General features: G+C 39.2%; 1 pseudogene; it reads right to left on the reverse strand.

Annotated features, from left to right (window-relative positions):
• Window positions 1–26,883, reverse strand: part of LOC149146630 (glucan endo-1,3-alpha-glucosidase agn1-like) — a 180,722-nt pseudogene extending 153,839 nt beyond the window's left edge.
• Window positions 26,884–27,593: the final 710 nt, after the last annotated feature.

Here is a 27,593-nt window from a genome sequence, read left to right on the forward strand (position 1 = left end):
CAACCTGCATTGCTTCTTCATAACATTCAGGTTCACCGGAATCAGTCAACAATAAATAATATAATGAAGGAGAGTATCGTTCAGGAGGTCTACCTATCCTGGTAGATCTTCTAACACCACTTTCAGGTGTTTGGGGTGCCTGTTGCTGTTGTGGTGGTTGCTGTTGTTGTGGTTGTTGATTATTGTTATTTTCAGGCACCTTTACTTTTTCAGTGATTTCATCAAGGACTGCGTATTCCTTGTTTTCCTTTTCCTGTTTCTTTTCCTGCAACTGATTCTTATACAAGACCTTTTCATTGAATATTACATCTCTGCTCCTAATGATTTTGTGATTTTCGTAATCATATAAGCAATAACCAAAATCATTAACACCATATCCAATAAAGGTACATTTCTTTGACTTTGCCTCAAGCTTTGTTCTATTTTCTTTATCAATATGGACAAAGGCCTCACAACCAAAAGGCTTTAAAATAGAGTAGTTTACCTTTTTACCTGTCCATGCTTCCTCTGGAACACCACCATCCAAGGAACTTGAAGGCCCTCTGTTTATTAGATAAACAGCAGTATCTACAGCATCTGCCCAAAACTGTAAAGGCAATCCTGCATGCAATCTCATGCACCTTGCACGCTCCATGATTGTTCTGTTCATCCTTTCTGACACACCATTTTCTTGTGGTGTTCTTGGAACTGTCTTCTCTCTGCGAATTCCATGCTCTGAACAGTACCTATCAAACTCTTTGCTGCAATATTCACCTCCATTGTCTGATCTAAGACACTTCAATTTCTTTCCTATCTCAATCTCAACCAAAGCTTTCCATTTCTTGAAAGTATCAAATACATCAGATTTATTCTTAATACAATAAATCCAAGTTTTTCTAGTTGCATCATCAATAAAAGTAACATAATAACGAGAGCCACCAAGAGATGATACCTGAGCAGGTCCCCATACGTCTGTATGCACAAGCTCTAATTTTTCGTTCTTCTTTTCTTTCCCAACTCTGAGAAATCTGACTCTCTTCTGTTTTCCATAAATGCAGTTCTCACAGAAGTCCAAATCAACATTCTTCAAACCTGGCAACAAATTCCTTGAGTGAAGAATCTTCATCCCTTTTTCACTCATGTGTCCGAGCCTATGATGCCATAATGCTGCATCTGCTCCTTTGGAAGTCAAAGCATTAACAGAGTTAGAAATACCATTGCATAAATACAATGTACCAACCTTTTCACCTTTTGCTATTACCAGGGCTCCTTTTGTGACCTTCCAAGCTTTATCTGTGAAAGTTGTCACACAACCTTCACTGCCTAACTGCCCTGTTGAAATCAGATTTTTCTTTAGATCTGGAACATACCTTACCTCCTTTAGTAGCCATTGGTTTCCATTTTGCTGTTTTACAAGAACCTTACCCATTCCAACAATTTTACAGGGTTTGTCATCACCCAGACGAACTTGTCCAAAATCTCCTTGAACATAGTCATAAAAGTATTTCTTTTCAGGTGTGGCATGGAATGAGGCCCTTGAATCTACCACCCAGGAATCAGTGATATTTTCGAAAGAAAGAATCAAAGCATATTGTAACACCTCACCTGTCACATTTGCTTCATGATTGTTTTCTTGCTGTGCATCTCCTTCTTTTCCCTTCCGAGATCTACAGTCTTTCTTTAGGTGTCCTTTCTTTCCACATTTCCAGCACACTATCCCCGATCTGGACTTGGATCTGCCTTTCCTTGATTTACTGTGATATCCTGAGCTCTTTCCTCTTTCCATTTTTCTTCCTCTAGACTCTGCACTCAAAGCATTTCCCGATGTCTCACCGGAGCTTTTCCGTCGCATTGCCTCGCTAAGGATAGCACCGACAACATCATCAAACTTTAAAGTACTAGATCCAGAAACGGAGTTACTAATGGCCATTACCAAACCATTCCAACTTTCTGGTAATGAGCACAAGAATAACAGAGCTCTAACTTCATCATCAAAGTTTACCCCTACAGAACTTAACTGGCTTGTAACTGTATTAAAATCATTTAAATGGTTTGCAACAGATCCACCTTCCAACATATTCATATTAAATAACCGTTTCATAAGAAATACCTTGTTTGAGGCCGAGGGTTTTTCGTATAGTTTCGACAACGTCTGCATCAAACCCTCTGTCGTGGTTTCCTTCGAAATGTTGAAGGCAACTGACGCAGCAAGACACAACCGTATTGTTCCGAGTGCCTTTCTATCGAGAAGGTTCCATTCTTCGTCTTTCATACCCGTCGGCATCTTTGTTTTTCCGCCCAATGGTAGGTATAGATCTTTCTGATACAGATAATCTTCCATCTGCATCTTCCACAGCGAGAAGTTTTGGCCGCTAAATTTCTCGACCCTAAACTTACCATCTTCCGCCATTGCTCCCACTCGAACCAGGAACCCTTCTTTCCTGCGAGTTTATCAGCCAAATAGACCTTCGGCTCTGATACCAGTTGTTAGAAAATTATATATTACGGAGCAATGGAACACATAAAATATTTCAGAAGTATAAACACATAAAACGCACAAAACAAGAGAGACACAGATATACGTGGTTCACCCAGTTTGGGCTACGTCCACCCCGAACAGCCAGTCCTTCCTTTCTATTATCCAGCAAAATGAAGAGATACAACCTACAGCAAAACTGCTGTAGTATCCTCTGTTTTCTCTCACAGTCTCACCTCTATGTTTCTCGCTCACCGAATACACATATATATCACAGCCTCAAATACAATGCCCTCATATAAAGAGAGGGGTTACCTTCTAGGGAAAAAAACGCTAAACTAAACATAAGTTCTACCGTCAGATCATCCGCCTAATGAACGGCCCAGATTGACTAGAAATTACTATACTTTTACAAGGCAATTTTACAGCTGTTTTTAGCTTCGGGGGCGCTGCCCCCGAAACCCCCCACCAGGGGGGGCTCCATAAAGTCGCTGTCGCCCCCCCTGGACCCCCCACGGCAGCGATCATTTTACGGGCGGCGTTGCCGCCCCATTTTGAACTGGGGTCCAAAATGCCGGTACTCTAGAAGATAATCAGGCTCCACACCCAACAGAAAGTGCTTGAAGAAGCACTTGAATTTCCTCCTTGTGGTGTGCTTGGAGAAGCACTTTCATTTCTCCTCAAGGGTGTCCCTTACTGTCCTTGTGTTGGTGCTGTTGTTTGGGGATGTATTTCAGCCATATCCTCATCATTTTCATCATGTGACAAAGAGCTTTTAACATTCACTATTTTCTCTATGCTTCCATCCCAAGCTTCCTCCTTAATAAACTGAACATCTCTACTCACAATGAGCTTCTTGGTGGATGGGTTATACAACTTGTAAGCTTTGTATTCCTCACTGTATCCAATGAAGATACATTTCTCCCCTTTGCTGTCCAACTTCTTCCTTAGCTGATTTGGATTGTGTGCATAAGCCACACATCCAAAAACTTTCATGTGGGTAACTCCTTTCTTTCTCCCACTCCATGCTTCTTCCGGCACTCTTTTCATGACTGCTTTTGTAGGGTATCTATTCAAAATGTACGTTGCACAATGTACAGCTTCAGCCTAATAATCATTTGGCAAATGCTTTGCCTTTAACATACTCCTCGCCATATCCATGATTGTCCTGTTCTTCCTTTCAACAACTCCATTTTGCTGCGGGGTGTACCTAGCTGTAAACTGCTTATGAATTCCATTTTCTCTACAAAAACATAGAAATTCCTTGGAGATATACTCACCTCCTCTATTAGTTCTTAGAACTTTGATATGCAGCCCGCTTTGGTTTTCCACAAGTGCCTTGAAATTGCAAAATCTTTCAAACACTTCACTTTTGTTCTTCAAGAAATAAACCCAAGTTTTTCTTGTAAAATCATCAATGAATGTTAATATGTAGTGGCTGCCTGCAAGTGATGGAGTTTGCATCGGTCCACATAAATCTGAGTGGACAATTTCTAAGGGTGCTTTTGCCCTTATGCTTTTCCCTGATGGAAAACTTTCTCTGTGTTGTTTCCCCAAGATACAACCTTCACAAAGGCTGTCTGGTTTCTCTATCAATGGTAATCCTCTTACCATTCATTTTCTACTCAACAAGTTAAGACCTCCAAAGTTGAGATGTCCAAATCTCAAGTGCCACAACCAATTTTCATCTTTCGGTTCGCTTTGGAAAGCCTCTTGAGTCACTGCTGCAATTACTTCTTTATTTTTCAAATCTGCCTTCATTCTGAGAGGGAACATCCTGTTCCTTGTCATCTTCACTTCAACAATACATCGTTTGCTGGGTGCTCTATCTATGATGGTGCATACATCATTCACAAAGAAAACATTGTAACCCTTTTGAACAAGTTGTCCAATACTTAAGAGGTTACATTTCATTCCAGGAACATAATAAACATCTGATATGGTTTTCTTTTCACCTTTCTTTGTTAAAACTTTTACTTCTCATTTTCCCATAACAGAAACTTTATTATCAATCCCTAGTGTGACTTGTGATTTCACATTCCGATCTAACATAGAAAACAGGGCTATGTTTCCTGTCATATGGTTGCTGCAACCGGAGTTTAGAAACCATGCATCTTCACTCTTTTCTTCAACAATATTACAGGCTAAAAACAAATTGTTTTGGTTGATATTTTCTCTAGTGAAATTTGCACTAGTTCTATTACTCATATCATGCTGCTTCTTCCTACATTCATTTGCATAATGCCCATATTTTTTTACAGTAGTAACATTGGACATTGGATTTTTCATACCTTTGTCCTTGAGCATGATGTTGTCCACTTTGTTGGCTGCTGCCTTGGCCTTGGTTCTGATTTGGATTGTTGCCTCTTCCTTGAGCATTAGCTGGACTGTTTCTTCCACCTCTGTTTTGGCTTCTGCCTCTTCCTCTCTTGTTTCCTCGGCCTTGACCTCTTCCTCTTCCAAAGGACATCTAGGTCTTGAAGGCATACTCTAGAGATGAGTTTTCATTTCTACTCAATCTCTGCTCATGTGTTATCAGTGATGCATGTAGTTCATCAAATGAGAAGTTTGTGAGATCCTTTGTCTTTTCTATGGTGGTGACAATCACATCAAACCTTGAGGGTAAGATCCTCAATAGTTTCTCCACAATCCTCCTTTCAAGAATCTCCCCATGAGACCTTATCTGTGTAACCAGACCAATCACATCTATGAAAAATGAGTCAATATTATCTGACTCCTTCATGCATAGATTCTAAAAATTTCTCTTCAACAACTGTAGTTTTGCTGTCTTCACTTTCTCTATGCTTTGATAGGCTACCTTGAGAGTTTTCCATGCTTCTTTGGATGTCTTGGTTGCTGCTATCCTTGGAAACACACTCTTATGCACTGCTTGATACAAAAATAAGAGGGCTTTAGAATCCTTCTTCTTATAGCTCTTCAACAGATCTTTCTCTGCCTGTGTCAAGTTATTAAACTCTTCTTCATCTGCTAGCTCTTCAAATCCATCCTCAACAAATTCCCATAAGTCTTGTGAGGCAAGCAAAGCTCTCATGGTTATTGCCCAATAGTCATAGTTTTTCCCATTAAACTGTGGGAGCTGAGTATTAAAGATACCCATGCTAGTGCTGGCTCCAGCCATTCTTGCACTCTTCAAAATACTTGACTGTGTGTTTAAAATCAATGACTATCTTCAACAAAAAAAAAATCTTGAGAAATACCTTGGATTTTTGACTGAGTCTTCACTCTGCTGGAAAAGCTGTTGCAGCAAGAAATCCTTCCTTCAGCTTCTTTGACACATTCAAAGAGCTTGGACAAGCTCCGATACCACTGTTGGGAATTTTCTGTTTAATTCCAAAACAAAAACTACTGAATAGAGAAAAATGCTCTGTTTTAACCCAGAGAATAATACTTTGTTTTTGCACAGGGAAGCAAAAAAAAATTGTTTGATGGAGAACAAAGGTTTTTTTTTTTCACACACATAAAAACTATGTATTCATTAATAAAACTATGGTTACAAGATTCTTCCTTTGCCAGAGGGATTACAACCAAACACTGCTTCAGATGCAGTTCCAAAACAAAAACAAAAAAATTACTCTGTCTTTCCAAAAAAATTCAACACTGTTGTGTAATTTTTTTCATTCTCTGTTCCAGCTTAAAAAAAATTTACACTGCTGTGTAAAAAAAAACCCCTTTTTACTTCTTGCTTTCACGCTGTTGCGTATTCTATTTTCATTGCATTACATTCAACCAACAAAATTACATTCACGCTTTGTTCTTCCCTTTTTTCTTCGCACAACTGTGCGTTTTCATTACACACACACACAATGAACAACAAAACAAAAAAAACTTTTCATACATTAACTTTTGTTTTACCTATACCCTAAAACAAACACTAGTGAGAATTAAAAAAAATAATAAAATTAAATTCTACCTACATTTACTGACCACGGTAAATTCAATAAATGTTTCAGCATGGCAATACATTCCTTTTATAATTAACCCTGTCATACGGCTGCTAAGGAGGTCCTCACGATAATAAAACAAAACATGTGCCTGCTACCACAAACTGTAGATTTAATCCGACGGCTGACGCTATTTCCCGGGAAGTCCCTTTCATCCGAAGTTTATGCGCCGAGGGATGGGTGGTTTTGTAAAGGACGGCTCATACACGTGGCAGCCGATGATTGTGATTGCTGCCCCCTCGAGAAAAACCATTGTCCGATGAATGGCGGAGTGGGGAAACCATGGCAGTTTTGGCATCACTATTTAAAAGGCGAGTTCTGGAACAAAAAACATTGTTTGCAATCGCTGCACGGCAGTTTGAATTAATATTTCAACAATGATAACAAGAAATACCAAAATTCTTTAAAAATTTGGTTCAGAATACACAAGATCAACCCAAATCGTTACAAGAGAGCTCCGCGACACAAGAAAATTGTTCTCATTCCAACTAAAAACTATCCAAAAGACCCTTAAAATCCAGATATATCTACAACCCATTCTCAATTTAGAATCATTTTAGCTTCGAATGGCTTCTCATCTTCCTTGGAGAATTGCTTTTCATATTTTTTCCCACTAGGGTCTAGCCTAAGTTTTCTGCAGAGTCTCGCATTCCACCATTCATTAAGTGACCTGTATTAACAATTTTATCCCTTTGACCCAAAAAGGATCTTCAACTTCTACCTGATCAGTGGAAGAGCCAGCCTTTTTGGATTTGATTTATGGAGAAACACACCCTGAGGCTTTGAAATTTGAGGCAATGCTTTTTCCCATGTTCAAAATTGGTTGATCATCCTTGAAATTCGTTTTCCCCGGAAATTTCTCCAAAGAGACATTTGATATACTATATTTTGTTATGGTGGCGAAAACCACCACACTGTTGCTTATTTTTACTTGATTAAACGTTGAAACTCCTTGGTAATTTGGGGGGTTGAAATTGGACTTCGAAATATTATTTTTGCTTCGCAATTTATCCTCATTACAACTATCTGGAGGAGGATCCTCCTTAGAAATTGAATAATGATTAAATTTCATGCCCTCCCACCTGCTTGGTTTTTGGCTGGTTTTCTTTGTTTCATTCTTCCCAGCTTTGGACTTCGAAATATTATTTTTGGTTTGCAATTTATAGTCATTACAACTATTTGGAGGAGGATCCTCTTTAGAAATTGAATAATGATCAAATTTCATGCCCTCCCACCAGCTTGGTTTTTGGCTGGTTTTCTTTGTTTCGGTCTTCTCAGCTTTGGGATAGTTTTTAAGGGAATGTCCAGTCTCATAACAACCTCTACGACAGAAAGATATGTCTTTCATAATCTTGATTTTGTACCCATAAATATCTAAGACTTGTTAACTTAATTTCAACAAGAAATTTTTTATTGAAATCCATTTCCACACAAATGCAAACCTATGTGAGCTTCATATAATATCTGGTGTTTTCACTTTGACAATAGAATATGCCTAAAACATTACCAATTGCAATCAAAGAAGCTTGGTTCCACATATACAAAGGAAGGTTGGAGAGCTTTACCCAAATTGGAGCAGTCGAGATTGAATTCGTAAGAGGATCGAAGGAGAGGAATCAGTACAGGGAAGAGAGCCCAACACTTCCCCAAAACAATAGGCCAGAATCATAAACAAGCACTCGGTCTTCAACTTGTCAAATACTGCAATTAAGAAACCTCTGGTCAGAGGGTAAATATTCAATTTATCAAAGATTAGAGGCTTCCACTGTTTAAAAATCCAAGAATAAAGATCTACGGGCCTTGGCCACAAACCATTGAACTTGCTAATCAGTCCAGCTTCTGAGAAACATTTTGCCTCGTTTAGAGCCTAGCCACTAAAAGTACATGAATCGAAGGAGCTTCTAGAATAGGCATCCCGGAGGAATGAGAACCGGTGACAGAGTTCACAGTATCGCATTGGGAGGAAGGAAAAAACCTCGAAGAGAGACTGCCAAGAGCATATTTCACCATGTCACAGAAGGACAGAGGGGCTGTTGTCTGACGAGAGCCTTCCAGGCTGTTGAAAATGTAATTTCAACGTGCACGTACTACTCCAAAACCACCACAGTGAAACCACAAACCGCCCAGAGCATATCGCACTGCTTTTGTGTAAAAGTTGTTTCCGTATATTGGCCTCCGATGCGTTTTGGTGCTGGCACGTGGCTCTCGCCTGACGTAAGCAGCTCTGACATATCGGGAGCTATCGTTCACTCAAGTGAGGGCTTCCGATATCTTTCTCCACCGTAGGATCAGCTCCCGTGTTCTCCGCCATCGATCGCCTGAAGGTGCACGGCCCTGCATCAAATTAAATGTTGCGTGGAGTAATTTAAAAACTTGGGTTGACCGCACATTTTGTTATTAAGGCAATAAATAAAAATGTCATAGTGGTAGGTAGAATTCTTAAGTTTTTTTTGTTTCTTACGGCACGTAAAAACTTATTGTCTCGTTGTTTTAATACACATGTTTTGTTTTGGGTTCATATATCAAATAACCGTGAAACAAAAATATAGTTTTGCTGCAGCGGGAAAAAGGTTGACTTCCATGAAAGCTATGGTGATGCACAGCAGTGCATAATGTATAAATGAAAACCGTGGGAGCGCATATGAAAAATATGTATGTTCTTTTTACTGGTGGTGAAGCAAAGTGAAATACTGCAAATGGTGGAGCGGATGTTATTATTGTTTTGTTGATTTTTTTTAAGATGAAAATGCACAGCAATGTGGGGAGTATGTAATTTTTATTACATCAGTAAAGTTGTTTTTCACAGCAGTGAATATAAGAAGGATTTTACAGTGGTAAATCTTTGTATCAGGTTTTAATGAATAGAATGTTTTTTTATGGTGGTGAAATACTCTGTCTCTCAGTGAAATTTTTTTTAATCTTGCCTGAGCACAAAAGATCCTGGAAAGGTAAAAACAGAGCATTGCCTCTGTGTGTTTGAATGTTTGGTTTTTGGTATTTTTCCCCATAGAAAAATTTCCAACAGTGGTATCAGAGCGGGCTTAGGCTCTTTGAAGGTGACAAAGAAGCTGAAGGGAGGAGTTTGTTGCAGCAGTAGATCTTCTCCAGCAAAGAAAAGTCTCAGTCAAGAAAATACTCAGGTATTTCACTAAGTTTTTTTTGTGTTGCTGAAGAAGCAGTCAGTTGTTTTAAATACACAGTCTAGGAATGGCCAGCACAAGCACTGGTATGGGTATGTTTAATGCCCAGCTCCCACAGTTTAATGGGAAGAACTATGACTACTGGTCAATAACTATGACAGCCCTGCTTGCCTCCCAAGACTTATGGGAAATAGTTGAAGATGGTTTTGAAGAACCAAAAGATGAAACTGAGTTCAATGCATTAACTCAGGGAGAGAAGGATCAGCTGAAGAGTAATAGGAAGAAAGATTCAAAAGCCCGTGTGTTGTTGTATCTAGCAGTAGACCAGAGTATGTTTCCAAGGTTAGTAGCAGCTAAGATAGCCAATGAAGCATGGCAAACCCTCAAGACAGCCTATCAAGGCATGGAGAGAGTGAAGACAACAAAACTACAATTGCTGAGAAAGGATTTTGAGAACTTGAACATGAAGGAGTCAGATAACATTGACTCATTCTTCACTCATGTGATTAGTGTAATCACACAAATGAGAACTCATGGAGAAACCATTGAAGACAGAAGGATTGTGGAGAAAATATTGAGGGTCTTACCCTCAAGGTTTGATGCCATAGTCACCACCATTGAAGAGACAAAGGATCTCTCAAACTATTCAGTTGATGAGCTACATGCATCACTGATAACACATGAGCAGAGGTTGAGTAGGAATGAAAACTCATCTCTTGAGCAAGCCTTCAAGACCCAGATGTCCTTTGGAAGAGGAAGAGGTCAAGGAAGAGGAAACCGAAGAGGAAGAGGCAGAAGCCAGAACAGAGGAGGAAGGAACAGCTCATCAAATGCACAAGGAAGAGGCAGCAATCCAAATCAGAACCAAGGCCAAGGCAGCAGCCAACAAGGAGGACAACATCATGCTCAAGGACAAAGGTATGATAAATCTAATGTTCAATGCTATTATTGCAAAAAGTATGGACATTATGCAAGTGATTGTAGAAAGAAACAACATGATATGAACAACAGACAAAATGCAAATGTTACAAGAGAAAACAACAGTCAAGAAAATGTCCTGTTAGCTTGTAACATGGCTGAAACACATAGTGAGGACATATGGTTTTTAGACTCAGGTTGCAGCAACCATATGACTGGAAACATAGCCTTCTTTTCTGCCCTAGATAAAAATGTGAAATCAGAAGTCACACTAGGAACTGATAGTAAAGTGTCTGTTATGGGAAAAGGAGAAGTAAAAATATTTTCAAAGCAAGGAGAAAGGAAAACCATAGTAGATGTATATTATGTCCCCGGAATGAGATGTAATCTCTTGAGTATTGGACAGCTTGTCCATAAGGGGTACAATGTTTTCTTTAAAAATGATGTATGCACCATCATGGATATACCACCTAGCAAAAGATGCATTGCTGAAGTGAAGATGACAAGGAACAGGATGTTCCCTCTCCGGATTAGGGCAGACATGAAGAACAAAAGGGAAATGGCAGCAGTCACCCAAGAGGCCTTCCAAAGTGTGCCAAAGGATGAGAACTGGTTATGGCACTTGAGATTCGGGCATCTAAATTTTGGAGGCCTAAACTTATTGAGCATAAAAGGAATGGTAAAGGGATTACCATTGATAGAGAAACCGGACAGCCTATGTGAAGGCTGCATTTTGGGAAAACAACACAGAGAAAGTTTTCCATTAGGGAAGAGCATAAGGGCAAAGACACCCTTAGAGATTATCCACTAAGATTTGTGTGGACCAATGCAAGCTCCATCATTAGCTGGCAGCCTATATTTCTTGACATTCATTGATGATTTTACAAGAAAGACTTGGATATATTTCCTCAAGAACAAAAGTGAAGTCTTTGAGAAATTCCAAAATTTCAAAGCATTTGTGGAGAACCAAAGCGGGCTGCACATAAAAGTATTGAGAACTGATAGAGGAGGTGAGTATATCTCAAATGAATTCCTAAAGTTTTGTAGAGAAAATGGAATACATAAACAGTTCACAACTCGGTACACTCCGCAGCAAAATGGAGTTGCTGAAAGGAAAAACAGAACCATCATGGAGATGGCAAGGAGCATGTTGAAGGCAAAGCATTTGCCAAATGAGTATTGGGCTGAAGCTGTACATTGTGCAGTGTATATTTTGAACAGGTGTCCTACAAAAGCAGTGTTGAACAAAGTGCCGGAAGAGGCATGGAGTGGGAGAAAGCAAGTAGTCACCCACATGAGAGTTTTTGGATGTGTGGCTTATGCACACATTCCATATCAGCTAAGGAGGAAGTTGGACAACAAAGGGGAGAAATGCATCTTCATTGGATACAGTGATGAATCCAAAGCCTACAGGCTGTACATTCCATCTACCAAGAAGTTCTTTGTCAGCAGGGATGTTCAATTCATTGAAGAGGAAGCTTGGGATGGAAGCATAGAGAAAACAGTGAATGTTAAAAACTGTTTCTCTCATGATGAAGATGAAGAGGAGGTGGCTGAAATACATCCCCAAACAGCAACGCCCACACAAGGACAGCAAGGGACACCATTGAGGATAAATGAAAGTGCTTCTCCAAGCACACCACAAGGAGGAAATTCAAGTGCATCTTCAAGCACTTGCACACCAAGTGAAAGAGGTAAGAAATTTAGAAATATAAGTGACATTTATGATGAAGGAATGAATTCTTTGTTTACCTTGTATTGTCATGTTGATGATCCTATTCATTTCGAGGATGCAATTAAAGATAGGAAATGGATAGAAGCTATGGATGAGGAGATGAATGCCATAGAGAGAAACAAAACATGGGATTTGGTTGAGTTACCAAAAGGCAAAGAAGTCATTGGTGTGAAATGGGTCTACAAGACCAAGAGCAATGCTGAAGGCAAGATTGAAAGGCATAAAGCAAGGCTGGTTGTCAAAGGCTACAAGCAGCAGTATGGAAGAGATTATGAGGAGACTTTCGCCCCGGTTGCAAGAATGGAAACCGTGAGAGCAGTGCTGTCCATAGCAGCACAAAACAAATGGAAAGTCTACCAAATGGATGTGAAATCAGCATTCCTAAATGGAGTGTTAATGGAAGAGGTCTATGTGGAATAGCCTCTCGGATATGAGAAGAAAGGTGAAGAGCACAAAGTGTGCAAATTGAAGAAAGCTCTTTATGGGCTGAAGCAAGCGCCAAGAGCATGGTACAGCAGGATAGATTCATATCTATTGGATAATGAATTTGACAAATGTGAAGGAGAACCCACAGTCTACATCAAGGAAAAGGATGGTAAAATTTTAATTGTTGTCTTGTATGTAGATGATGTTATTTTCACTGGAAACGATATTTATCTTATTGAGAATTTTAAATCAGTCATGAAGGATGAATTTGAAATGACTGACATGGGTTTGTTGAGATACTTCTTAGGCATAGAAGTAGATCAAAATGAAAAAGGAATTTTTATATCTCAAGTAAGATATGTAAATCAAGTTTTGGGCAGATTTAAGATGGAAGAATGCAAGGCAGCAATCACTCCCACAGTGATGGGATTAAAGCTCAGCAGAGAGGACAGCAGCAAGGATTTTGATCCTATCCTGTACAAAAGCATTGTGGGCAGCCTTATGTATTTAACAGCAACTAGGCCTGATTTAATGTATGCAGTTAGCTTGATTTCCAGATTTATGGAGAGGCCAAAGGAGGCACATTGGCAGGCAGCAAAGAGAATTTTGAGGTATGTCAAAGGTACCAAAATGTTTGGAATTTTATATCACGCCTCGGAACATTCAGATTTGGTTGGATACACTGATAGAGATTGGGCTGGAAGTGTAGATGATCGGAAGAGCACTTCCGGTTATGTTTTTCACATGGGTTCAGGAGCCATTTCATGGGCTTCTAAGAAGCAGTCCATTGTAGCATTGTCTACAGCAGAGGCTGAATATGTGGCAGCTACAGCAGCAGCATGTCAAGCAGTTTGGATGAGAAGAATGTTGAGAAGCTTAGGCCAAGAGCAGGCAAAAGCGACGGTGATCTTTTGTGACAATAGCTCAGCTATTGCATTGTCCAAGAATTCAGTGTTTCATAAAAGATCGAAACACATTGATACAAGGTTTCACTACATCAGAGAATTGGTGAACAATGGAGAAATTTTCTTAGAACATTGCAGGACTCAAGAACAGGTTGCAGACATCTTGACAAAGCCACTGGATCAGAAGAGCTTTGAATTTTTGAGGAAGTGTCTCGGTATGACCGAATGTCCAGCAGTTGAAATTAAAGGGGAGTGTTGAAAATGTAATTTCAACGCGCACGTACTACTCCAAAACCACCACAGTGAAACCACAAACCGCCCAGAGCATATCACACTGCTTTTGTGTAAAAGTTGTTTCCGTATATTGGCCTCCAATGCGTTTTGGTGCTGGCACGTGGCTCTCGCCTGACGTAAGCAGCTCTGACATATCAGGAGCTATCGTTCACTCAAGTGAGGGCTTCCGATATCTTTCTCCACCGTAGGATCAGCTCCCGTGTTCTCTGCCATCGATCGCCTGAAGGTGCACGGCCCTGCATCAAATTAAATGTTGCGTGGAGTAATTTAAAAACTTGGGTTGACCGCACATTTTGTTATTAAGGCAATAAATAAAAATGTCATAGTGGTAGGTAGAATTCTTAATTTTTTTTTTGTTTCTTACGGCACGTAAAAACTTATTGTCTCGTTGTTTTAATACACATGTTTTGTTTTGGGTTCATATATCAAATAACCGTGAAACAAAAATATAGTTTTGCTGCAGCGGGAAAAAGGTTGACTTCCATGAAAGCTATGGTGATGCACAGCAGTGCATAATGTATAAATGAAAACCGTGGGAGCGCATATGAAAAATATGTATGTTCTTTTTACTACTGGTGAAGCAAAGTGAAATACTGCAAATGGTGGAGTGGATGTTATTATTGTTTTGTTGATTTTTTTTAAGATGAAAATGCACAGCAGTGCGGGGAGTATGTAATTTTTATTACATCAGTAAAGTTGTTTTTCACAGTAGTGAATATAAGAAGGATTTTACAGTGGTAAATCTTTGTATCAGGTTTTAATGAATAGAATGTTTTTTTATGGTGGTGAAATACTCTGTCTCTCAGTGAAATTTTTTTTAATCTTGCCTGAGCACAAAAGATCCTGGAAAGGTAAAAACAGAGCATTGCCTCTGTGTGTTTGAATATTTGGTTTTTGGTATTTTTCCCCATAGAAAAATTTCCAACATAGGCTTGAGGAAGGAGCGACGGTTTTATCCCCTGGATGTGAAATAGAGGGCATAACTATATCAGTTGACAAAGTCGCAAAGGAAACACCCTTGGCAACGCAAGAATCTAAGGGTAAGGATGAGAAGGAGGTGGCCACAGAGTAGAAAGGAAGACTTTTCCCCAAAACATAGAGCAAAGACAAAGTTCTAGTCGGTGAGGAGGGAAAGACAACATGTTGGAGCAAAGCCATGGACGAGGTCGCAGAAGAGCTCAAGGTTCTAGGAGCCATGAGGTTCACATAAAGTTTCATCTGCAACACGCTGAGAGATAAAGGAGAGGCGGTCGGCTAAGGCTGAACCCTAACTGCCACAGTAGAGAAAACAGCAACACCATGTTTAGTTCCCATCAACTACTAGATTATATTATTAATAAAGTTATTAAACGTTATTAATAAAGCTTAATATTACTATTTTTAATAAAAACCACGTTATTTGGAATGATTATCGGTAAATTTTATGAGAAATCTGGCCTAAACAACGAATGCATAAGTTTCAATAGAATGATTTTATATATCAAGGTCAGCGAAAGAGATTTTTTTTTTTGGATTTATACACTCTTATGAGTGGAAATAGATGAATCATGGCCACTATACAGGGAGAAGAAAACGTGAATGTTTTGAACATGGGCACAGAGATGCTTTTTATCAATTATTTTATCAAATTGGCCAGTTTTTTAAATTCAAAATATAGTTGGAATAAGTAAGAAAGTGGATGATTTTTTTTAATTTGAATTCAATTCGTGATTTTTTTTTGTTTTTAATTCAAAATGGCTGTATCAATGAATGAATGGATGGTTTTTCATTTTTATCTGCTGATATGATCAACTATAGCTCCACGATAAAATCCCTCGCGGCTTTATGAAATGTTTTTACAGAAAACCTATTTTTTCTAAAACTAAAATTGAAAGTGTGAAAAGCCCATTCCAATAGGCGTGCGTATGGGCGTAATGTTTTACCATGGACCTAGCAGTGACATTAGAACATGTAAAATGTTTTTATATAATATAAAACCCATTTGATTTCTATTTTCTGAAAAAAAACTAAAACCCATTTGATTTCTATTTTCTGAAAAAAAACATGTGATGCAGGCTGCCTGCATAACCCGGATCCTTTCAGACTCATGCATTTACCCTCAATGAAATTTGCAATTCGATCACATCTAATGCCTGCAGAGTCTATATCATAATTCACCCAGAATTTTATCAGATAATTGTATCCATGAGAATTCATTACGCGCTCAACAATTCTCACATCTTGCTCATTGGTTCTTTCATTAAACACATGAACTGGTTTAATTCCAATCAAAAAATCATGCACTAATTCTGTGTCTGCATATAATTATGTCAAACAGGATTCAATAGCAATATGTATTGACATGACGTGAACAAACAGTAAAGAAAACCTCAATCCATTTCGATGAATCAACGTTGACTTCTGCTCTGCGTAGGGTGCAAAATTGCTCTCTCAGCGTTCTTAATGTATTTTACCTTTACCAATTCCAATGCATTCAGTTCATTCAACTGCTCTCTGGCATTTTACAAATTGATTCCTTCAAAATGATGACGGTCAAACCGTCATACCCAGAATCTCTAGTGAGCTATGCATATAAAAATGTCATTCCAAATTCATTCCAAGTGATTCCATTCACTGGGCAATTTCAACAGAGATACATGCGGAAGCTTCAGAACAGAAATTCAAATCCAAACACACCAATTCAATTAATCCAGAACTTATGAGATATTCTGACTACAATTTAAATCTGATCTCAGCGGAAAAAACGCTGTCCCTTCTCCAGCAATAGCTCTGTTGTGATAATTGAATTTGCATCCTTCGAATTAAAACATACCTCTGTTATCTTGTCTGCGTGAGACCTTGGATTTTTCACATTCCAGAGCCAAGTTTTTTTTGCTTACTCAATGTCACCATCAATCAGTCAATCTCTAGTAAGGAACAAAACTCAATACTACTTTTTGTTGCAATCTACTTCGGGTTATTAGCAATCCAATCCATGTTGGAATATTAATTCCAACTGCTGTACAGGGACAGCGACGGCAGCACAGTCAGTTGCCGACTCAGCCAGCATGCAGCAGGAAAAACAACTCAGGAAAACCACTGAACGTTATTGGACCGCCTTTGGTCTGCAGGTGGTTTCCGTACACTCTCCCCGGACGGAATCAGTTTTGGACACGCATCCTCTGTACCTTCTGCAAAACCACTGCTCCGTCTAGACATAACGCTCAGCATGAAAGGGACTTCTGAAATCGTCGTCAATCGTCGGATTCAGCTCAATGATCTCTGCCGTCCATCAATCCAACCTGCATACGAGCCTGCAAAATGACATTAAGTGGAGTAAACGCTTTTGTTTGACCAGCATTTCAGAAAATATTTAATGAAGGTTAATGCTAGTCGTAGAAAGTTGGTAGAAGTATTTAAGTTTTTACGGCGTGCATTATTATCATATCTTTTTGTTAACATATAAAACATATACGATATGGGTTTGCATACAGTGCAATGTCATAGATTTCGTAATGCAAAAAAGGGGAAACATATATGTATTTGATATAAAAAATTTATATATGCGTTGACCATTTTTGTGTGAAGCAAGGAGAGTATGCATCGCACAGCAGTGCGTAGAGTGATAAGGGGCAGCGTATGTTCATATTTCGTGTGAAGAACAATTGAGGCATGCACAACAGTGCAAGGGTGAATGAAAAATAACGAATGAAATGAAAAGGGCTCGTAGCTGTAATGTTTAATGTTTCATTTGCACATGGGGTGAATGAAGAACAGAACGAAGACGAAGACCAGTGAAACGCAGCAGCGTGAGGATGATGAGTTTTTTTTATGCAAGTAATGCAGTGTAATGAGTAAGGCGAATATTGCACAGCAGTGCATAGAAGAAGAAGCAGGGGAGATTTCCTTAAGAGGTTAACTTTGTATGTATGGATCACACAGCAGTGCGAAGATGAAGAAAAGATTAGAACAGAGCATGCACATAATGTTTTATTTTGGCAAGCATATGTAAAAATTGTTTTACAGCAATATATGTAAAAGATTTTCACACCAGTAAATGTAAATGAGGTTTTTACACACATCAGTGCAAAATTTCAGAAAGAGAGAGAGTAATTTTGTTGAAATATTTTGGTGAATCTTTTGAGTGAAAGAGGATGAAGTTTGTATTAGGAATTTTATTTTAATGAATACAGATATTTTTATGGGTGTGTAATACTCTGTTCTATGAAATTTTTAAAACTTCCCTGTGTTAAAGATCCTTGAGAAAAACAGAACATTATCTCTGTGTGCAATTTATTTGTTTGTTTTTGGGATTTTACCAAAAAAATCCCCAACAATCCATAGTCTTCCTCCAGATAGCCTTGACACTCCAGTTGTATTTACGGATGCGGTTTTATGGGTAAGCACAAGCATAACATCTACTTTTCTGGATATGAAAACTGCCGCGACCACACCGTATACATAGATTAACATTTCACGAATGCCCAACTGGCTCACGAGAGCTCGTAACAATCTTACGGCAAGCGGTTCACATGATGTCAATCAAGGCATTAAATTGCAAGGAGACGGCTCAATCTGATGCATTTATCACACTATGCAATAGCAAAATCCATCCGAGATCGATTTGACTGAATGACAGAACAGAGTTTTTCCTACAGGATTCCACACGATTTCCTGGACTTCCAGATTATGATCTTCGACTTTGCCAATTCGATTCTTGGCAACTATCAATTGGTATTTTCATTACAAAACATGATATTAATTCAAATCGATTGTGTCCTCAAAAATAAATCAACTGTATTCAATTTAATTATTTCAGCAGCAGAGTTACACCTATATTCAGATCGATTTCCCATTACATTGCAAAATTTGACTCATTTAATCTCATACAATTCAGAAACAACAGTCTCGTAATCACACAATGGGAATTAACACAAAATCAATTCTTCATTAATTAAGCAAACCACTTACAAACTTCCTCTCGCCGATCTTCATTTGATGGCCCTTCAACTTCTAAAAACTGACTTCATGCACTCCTACCACCTCTATCCTCACTCTCGGATTATACCAGGAAAACACAATTGACACAAATACATGATTTCATGAATCAATTCTGATTCTGAACAAGAAATCTCTCAATCTCTCCTAAAAATCCTCTTCAATCTCACTCTTTTATAAACTAACACTAAATAAAGCTTTTAAAATCCCTCATACTCTATTCTAGCCAAATAAATCTAGCTATTTGGCCTGATCTCGATACAAGAAGATCACTCAACCACCTATACCTTTTCCCTAATAAATAAACACTCTCACATATTTAAACAAATAATTTAATTAAATTATTTTCTTTTAGCACGTTGCTAGTCACAACATGTGACCATACTATCACAATGCTAACTAGCCTGAATGCTCCTGCATCAACATGCGTATTGTGAGAATTAAATTTTATATTAAATTACACTTTGCATCATCGTAAAAACAATTGCTAATTATATTTGAATTAAAACACGGAAGTTTTGAAACTTAAATTACACGTTGCACCATCATAAAAACAATTTCTAATTCTGGGGATTATTTCCTAAGCGATGCTTCAAACATAGCATACATTAGATCATTATTTGGTGCAGGTTCTTATTCGCCTCACCTTGCAACCATTGCAAGGGCAACCAACTTTATTTGTAAACAGAGAGAAATCTTCATTATATGATCCTGCAGAAGAGGAATAAACGTTAAAATTGAAGCGGGAGATGTCGCTGTTGCTGATTTGGAAGCCTCCACTCACTGACTTCACCACCGATCCTCCGTAGCTTACGATGGCAGACTGTTGCCCTTCGCTGAAATCCATACTGTATGTGTTAATCCTCGCTGGAGCATTGAACATCTGGGAAGCGCTCCCAGAATTCAACACTACCGTGGCAGCGTCTCTCAGTACTGTAGTTACGTATACTTTATCGCTCAGTTCACCGGAGTGCAACACTTTGCAACTGTCGGTGGTGGCAACGGCGTTCTTGGATTGGGTGTAATAGAACAGGTAGAGAGCGTCCTCTGTCACGGCGGGCTCGCTGCCCGTCTTGTACCATCGGATGTAATGCTCGCCCAGATCCAGGTACGCCTGGTGTGTGAAGCTCGCCACGCTCTTGGCGTTATCGCCTTGGCTCAGCGGAGGTGCCACGTAGGAGCTCTCCAACCAGTCATTCCACGTGACGATCTCGACTAGAGGTGGGTTGAGGCTTATGATCTGCTGCCATCGGGTGAGCCAGAGGCCCGGGCCTTGATAATTGCCCTTCATTGGCAATTGCAATTGTTTTCGTCGGAATTCATGCACGCCGACGAGCAACAGCTATCGCTCTGAATGTTCTTGAAGAACCAAGGGCTCGGGGTAGCCATGTACACCTTACCCTTCTCGTTACAGGCCTGCAGATAATTGCTGTCCTTGTCACCCGACGGCGTCTGGAGAGCCGAGTCGTAGTAAGGCCAGGCGGAGGTGTCCCACGCCATGAGACCGTCGATGATGTCGTTAGATTGGGTGAGTTTGTCATTTACGTCCCCCAGATCTCCGCTGGTGGGGAAAAGGGGCACGAAGAAATAGTTGACCTTACCGCCAGCTTTGTTAAAGACACTTTGCCAGTCGTATTGGTAGCCCAACCAATGATGGAATTTTCTGATAAATCCCATAACAAACAGACAAAAATCGCACTCTGTTTTTACACAGAAAAACAGAAAAATTCGCTTGCTGGAAACGGTGTTTCAGCAACACAGTTTTTTTTCAGTTGCTGAAACAGGTGTTTCAGCAACGCTGATCGTCGTGTTTCAGCAACGTAAACTTTTGACGTCAAGTAATTTTTGAGTTACGAGGTGTTTCAGCAACGGTGACGGTGTAACAGCAACAGGAAGAAATTAACTTGTATTTATCAAAATAAACTAACTGTTACAGATTTGTCTTCCTCATACAGAGGGAATTTCAAAACTTCTATTGCTGAACATCTACTTCAGAAATTCACTAAGGAACGATTCTGTTCCACACAGATGAACATAAAAAACAAATTACATTCAAATTTCTGCACTGCTGTGCATTTCACTGTTCTGAAATTATTCTTCTTCCTCTTCACACTGCTGCGTGCTTTCCTCTGCTCTGTGTGGTTCTTCAGCTGCTGCTGCCTCTTCTACTAACTTCTAACTTTAAACAGAACTGCTGTGCGGTATTTATATGCTGAAAGATATCTGATTAAAACAATAAAATATTACAAAATATCTTTTAATGTTTATCTCAGAATTTATTGCAGCAAGGCGGTGATGCCTTTATCAAAAATAAGTTGGCTGTCTGCAGGGGAAATCAACTCAAACTTTAATGCATATTAATGTCCAGAAATATCAAAGGCGACTTGGCTGCACTGAACAACTTTAACATTTACTGCAAATCAGATTCATGTACAACTGTTCATTGTTGCAGTTGGAATTAAATTCCAACACTCCCCCTTAATTTCAACTGCTGCATACCCAGACATTTTCTGAAATGATCAAAACCTTTCTTTGCTAATGGTTTTGTCAAGATGTCTGCAAGCTGATCCTCTGTTCTGCAGTGCTGCAAAACAATCTCACCATTGTTAACCAATTCACGTATGAAGTGATATTTGGTGTCTATGTGCTTTGTTCTTTTATGAAAAACAGAGTTTTTAGACAATGCTATTGCTGAGCTATTGTCACAGTAAATGGTTGTGCCATTTTCTTGTTCATGACACAAGTCTTTAAGAACTCTTCTCAGCCATACTGCTTGGCATGCTGCTGCTGTTGCTGCCACATACTCTGCCTCTGCTGTTGACAAAGCCACAGCTGGTTGCTTCTTGGAAGCCCATGAGATGGCTCCCGATCCCATATGAAACACATATCCCGATGTGCTTTTCCTATCATCAACACTTCCAGCCCAATCACTATCAGTGTAACCTGTCAACATGAAACTTTCAGAAGAGGAGTATAAAATACCAAACCCCTTCGTTCCATTCACATACCTTAGAATTCTCTTGGCTGCCTGCCAATGAGTCTCTTTCGGTCTTTCCATAAATCTGGAGATTAAACTTACAGCGTGCATATTGTCCGGCCTAGTTGTAGTCAAGTACATAAGGCTGCCAACTATGCTCTTGTACAGTTTTGGATCAAAATATTTGCTGCTGTCTTCTTTGGTTAATTTCAGCCCCACTACTGTTGGAGTTACAGCAGCCTTGATGTTCTGCATGTTAAATCTCTTCAAAACAGCTTCTACATATTTATCTTGAGAAATGAAAACACCATTTTCACTTTGGTCTACTTCAATTCCCAGAAAATATCTTAAGAAGCCTAAGTCAGTCATTTCAAATTCACTCTTCATGACTGCTTTAAAATCAGCAATGAGAGAAGCATCATTGCTAGTAAAAATCAGATCATCTACATATAAAACAACAATAATAATCTTACCGTCATTCTGCTTTATGTAGAGTGTGGGTTCACCATCACACTTAGCAAACCCATTCTCAATCAGATAAGCATCAATTCTGTTGTACCATGCTCTTGGAGCTTGCTTCAGCCCATAAAGAGCCTTCTTTAGTTTACAAACTTTATGCTCTTGTCCTTCAACTTCATAGCCCGGAGGTTGATCAACATAAACCTCTTCTTTTAACACTCCATTCAGGAATGCAGATTTAACATCCATCTGATAAATCTTCCATTTGTGTTGTGCTGCAATAGACAACATTGTTCTCACTGTTTCCATCCTTGCTACTGGTGCAAAGGTTTCATCATAGTCTCTGCCTTGTTGCTGCTTGTAGCCTTTCACAACAAGCCTTGCTTTGTGCCTGTCAATCTTACCTTCAGCATTACTTTTGGTCTTATAGACCCACTTAACTCCAATGGCATCTTTGCCTTTAGGGAGATCCACTAACTCCCATGTTTTACTCTTCTCAATTGCACCAATTTCTTCATTCATTGCTTCAATCCATTTATTTTCATTTACAGCATCTTCAAAATGGATTGGGTCATCAATATGACAATACAAAGCAAATAATGAATTCAGACCGGTATTGTTACTTACCTCTCCTTGTTCATAAATCTCACTCAGATTTCTGAATCTTGGTCTTCTTGGTGTGCTTGGAGTTCCATCCGAACTTGAGGGTGTATTTGATCCCTGTGGTGTTTCAGCAGTAGCTGTTTGTGGTGTAACAGCAACTGTTCTTCCTTGACTTCTCAAGGCTATTCAGATTCCAGCTTGTGGTGTGGTTTGTTGTACTTGCTGTGGTGTAGGAGGAGCCACCAAGGAAGGATTATTTGCTGCTGTCCCTTCCTCTTCTTCTTCATGAGACACTATTGTCTTCACATTCACTGTTTTTTCCAAGCTTCCATCCCAAGCTTCATCTTCAATGAACTGCACATCTCTGCTTACTATTAACTTCTTGGTGGATGGATTATAGAGTTTGTATGCTTTTGACTCATCACAATAGCCAATAAAGACACACTTCTCCCCCTTACTATCAAGCTTTTTTCTTAGCTGATCTGGTACATGTGCATATGCCACACAACCGAATACTCTCATGTGAGTGACAGTTTGCTTTTGACCACTCCATGCCTCTTCTGGTATTCTGTTCATGATAGCTTTAGTTGGGCATCTATTCAAGATGTAAACTGTGCAAGTAACAGCTTCTGCCCAATACTCATACGGCAAGTGTTTTGCCTTCAGCATACTTCTGACCATGTCAAGAATGGTCCTATTCTTTCTTTCAGCAACATCGTTTTGCTGAGGTGTATACCTTGCTGTGAACTGCTTTTGTATGCCATTCTCTCTGCAAAAACGCAGAAATTCTTGGGAGATGTACTCTCCTCCTCTATCTGTTCTGAGCACTTTGATATAATGCCCACTCTGCTTTTCAACAAGAGTTTTGAAGTGGCAGAATTTCTCAAACACTTCACTCTTCTGTTTCAGCATATACACCCATGTCTTTCTGGTGTAATCATCAATAAAAGTTAAAACATATCTATTTCCAGCAAATGATGGTATTTGCATCGGTCCACACACATCAGAGTGAACAATTTCCAAGGGTGCTTTTGCCCTTATACTCTTTCCTGCTGGAAAGCTTTCCCTGTGTTGCTTGCCCAAAATGCAGCCTTCACAAAGGCTGTCCGGTTTCTCAATCAACGGCAATCCCTTCACCATGCCCTTTCTGTGTAACAAATTCAGGCCTCCGAAATTGAGATGTCCAAATCTCAAATGCCACAACCAATTCACATCTTTCACCTGTTCTTGAAAGACTTCTTATGTTACAGCCGCAATAGTTCTGCCTTCTTTCAAATCTGCCCTGAGCTTGAGAGGAAACATTCTATTGCTGGTCATCTGCACCTGTGCAATGATCTTCTTACTTGGAGGTATGTCTCTGATAGTACACAAATCATCTTTGAAGAACACGTTGTAACCTTTGTTTATGAGCTGTCCAATGCTCAAAAGATTACATTTCAGACCAGGTACATAGTATACAGCTTGCACAGTCATCTGTTCTCCATTTTTTGCTCAGATATTGACACTGCCCTTACCCTTGACAGTTATCTTATCATCAGTCCCTGTTGTTACCTCAGATTTCACATTTTCATCCAGATTGGCAAACATTGCAATATTTCCAGTCATGTGATTACTACAACCTGAGTCTAAGAACCAAAAATCATCTTGTTTGTCTTGTGCTACGTTACATGCTAACAGCACATTCTTTGGGTTCTTATCTTCTTCATTTGCAAAATTAACATTCTGCCTATTGTTCATGTCATTTTGTTTTTTCTTGCATTCATTGGCATAGTGCCCAAATTTTTTACAATAATGACATTGGACTTGGGATTTGTCATACCTTTGTCCATGAGCTTGCTGTTTGCTTGAACCTTCAGCTTGGTTCTAATTGCAGCTCCTTCCGCTTGTGCTAGCTGGATAATTTCTGCCTCTGTTTTGGCTTCTTCCATGACCTCTGTAATTTGCTCTGCTTCCACCTCTTCTTTGGCCAAAAGACATCTGAGTCTTGAATGCTTGCTCAAAAGAGGAATCTGTTCCTCTACTCAGTCTGTGTTCATGAGACAACAGAGAAGCACTCAACTCATCTACCGTGAACTGTGAGAGATCTTTTGTTTCTTCTATTGCCACCACAATAGATTCAAACCTTGAGGGTAAACATCTCAAGATTTTCTCTACAACCCTTCTATCTTCAAGAATCTCACCATGAGATCTTATCTGGGTTATCAAGCCAATAACCTGGGTGAAGAATGAATCTATTGTATCAGATTCCTTCATGCTGAGATTTTCAAAGTCTCTCCTCAACATCTGCAACTTTGCAGTCTTCACCTTCTCCATGCCTTGATAGGCAGTTTGGAGAATATCCCATGCCTCCTTAGATTTTGTTGCTGCTGCAATCCACGGAAAAACACTTTCATGTACTGATTGGAAGAGGAAAAAGAGGGCTTTGGCATCCTTCTTTCTGTCACTCTTCAACTGGTCTCTTTCTGCTGCTGTCAAAGCAGCCAACGCTGTTGCATCTGCAGGTTCAGCATAACCTGTTTCAACCAGCTCCCATAGTCCTTGAGAAGCAAACAATGCTTTCATTGTTATGGACCAATAACTGTGATTTTTCCCATTAAACTGAGGTAGTTGGGGATTTGTCAAACTTGTTCCAACATCTGCCATCTTAACCTGTACTAGTAAAGAAAAGATACTGACTGTATTTTGAAAAACAAGCAAAAACTTTCTCTGCTAGAAAAATCTGCTTAACAAACTTCTTACAGCTCCTACAGTGAAAAACAATCTTTGTTTTTGACTCACTGAGTGCCTAGACTAGCTCTGATACCATGATGGAATTTTCTGATAAATCCCATAACAAACAGACAAAAATCGCACTCTGTTTTTACACAGAAAAACAGAAAAATTCGCTTGCTGGAAACGGTGTTTCAGCAACACAGTTTTTTTCAGTTGCTGAAACAGGTGTTTCAGCAACGCTGATCGTCGTGTTTCAGCAACGTAAACTTTTGACGTCAAGTAATTTTTGAGTTACGAGGTGTTTCAGCAACGGTGACGGTGTAACAGCAACAAGAAGAAATTAACTTGTATTTATCAAAATAAACTAACTGTTACAGATTTGTCTTCCTCATACAGAGGGAATTTCAAAACTTCTATTGCTGAACATCTACTTCAGAAATTCACTAAGGAACGATTCTGTTCCACAGAGATGAACATAAAAAACAAATTACATTCAAATTTCTGCACTGTTGTGCATTTCACTGTTCTGAAATTATTCTTCTTCCTCTTCACGCTGCTGCGTGCTTTCCTCTGCTCTGTGTGGTTCTTCAGCTGCTGCTGCCTCTTCTACTAACTTCTAACTTTAAACAGAACTGCTGTGCGGTATTTATATGCTGAAAGATATCTGATTAAAACAATAAAATATTACAAAATATCTTTTAATGTTTATCTCAGAATTTATTGCAGCAAGGCGGTGATGCCTTTATCAAAAATAAGTCGGCTGTCTGCAGGGGAAATCAACTCAAACTTTAATGCATATTAATGTCCAGAAATATCAAAGGCGACTTGGCTGCACTGAACAACTTTAACATTTACTGCAAATCAGATTCATGTACAGCTGTTCATTGTTGCAGTTGGAATTAAATTCCAACAACCAAGAGCTGAAGAATTGCTTCCCTTGGTATGTCAGCTGGTTGGGATGGTCTTTGTATCTGGTCATCATTGCCACATTGTCGTCGGCGCTGAGGCTCCCAGAGGAGTCACTGTGCATGTCGGCGGAGAAGAGAGCTTGAAATCGGAGCCCACTGCCTGAGCGACCTGGTACATGTTGTCGGCAAGCTCTGGGCGCCAGACATTCGTATTGAGGGCGAAGGCGTCGATACCTTTGCTGTAGGTGAGCTGGATCTCTTTCTGCAGCGTCTCCACGCTGTCTGGCGCGTAGAGCATGTAATGGGCGAACACGAGGCACGGATCCGCTGCTGTGGCACAGGAGAAGAGAGGGAGCAACAGCAACAGGTGCTGAATCATATTGATGGACCTCATCATGAAGGCCACAAACAAGTATGAGGATGAAGAATGATAATGTATGTGGTAAGGGATGCGGATTTAAACTTAATGGCGGAAGGCGGCGTGGGTAACCGACGCACTAGGTTGTGAAGCAGCAATATCAGATCTTCTGCTGAGCTGCGGTTCAATCACGACAGTGACTTAGACGGGTGGTGGTGGGGTAGAATATTCTTATAGATCTCAATGGATAGAGGCGGAGGCTATCAAATGCTTTAAAAATGTAGTGTCATTGTAATGACAATACATTACAAAGTCTTTTTATGTAATTGTTCCGATGGAGACACATAAATTTCGTATATTTTTGTCCCCAAAATATATATTTATAGATTAAAGACAAATTACTATAATCATGTTACAAATATTAAGGTGGGTGTTATAATGGAAAGTTTTATAAATATAATGAAAAAATATAAATATACATATTTATATTAATTATATATGAAAAGATTATGGGTCAATTTTAATTTAGGGAAAAAATTACACATCTTACTATAAAATGGGCTATTTTGCTAAATAAAAATTGTTTATACATTAATTTTCTCGTCTAATTAGAATATTAAGTTATTTAAAATGGAATCTCTAAGAATCTCATTTAACATGAGAAAAAAAACAATTACACATCTTGTTGTAAAATAGACTATTTTGCTAAATAAAAAATACTTATATATTAAGCATATTCCCTTAAAAATCAATCTGCCTCATCA

The sequence above is a fragment of the Pinus tabuliformis genome, chromosome X (genome assembly GCF_031772625.1).
Source record: "Pinus tabuliformis cultivar Carrire ecotype Pingquan chromosome X, CPIR1, whole genome shotgun sequence".
In the NCBI taxonomy this organism is placed as follows: Eukaryota; Viridiplantae; Streptophyta; class Pinopsida; order Pinales; family Pinaceae; genus Pinus; species Pinus tabuliformis.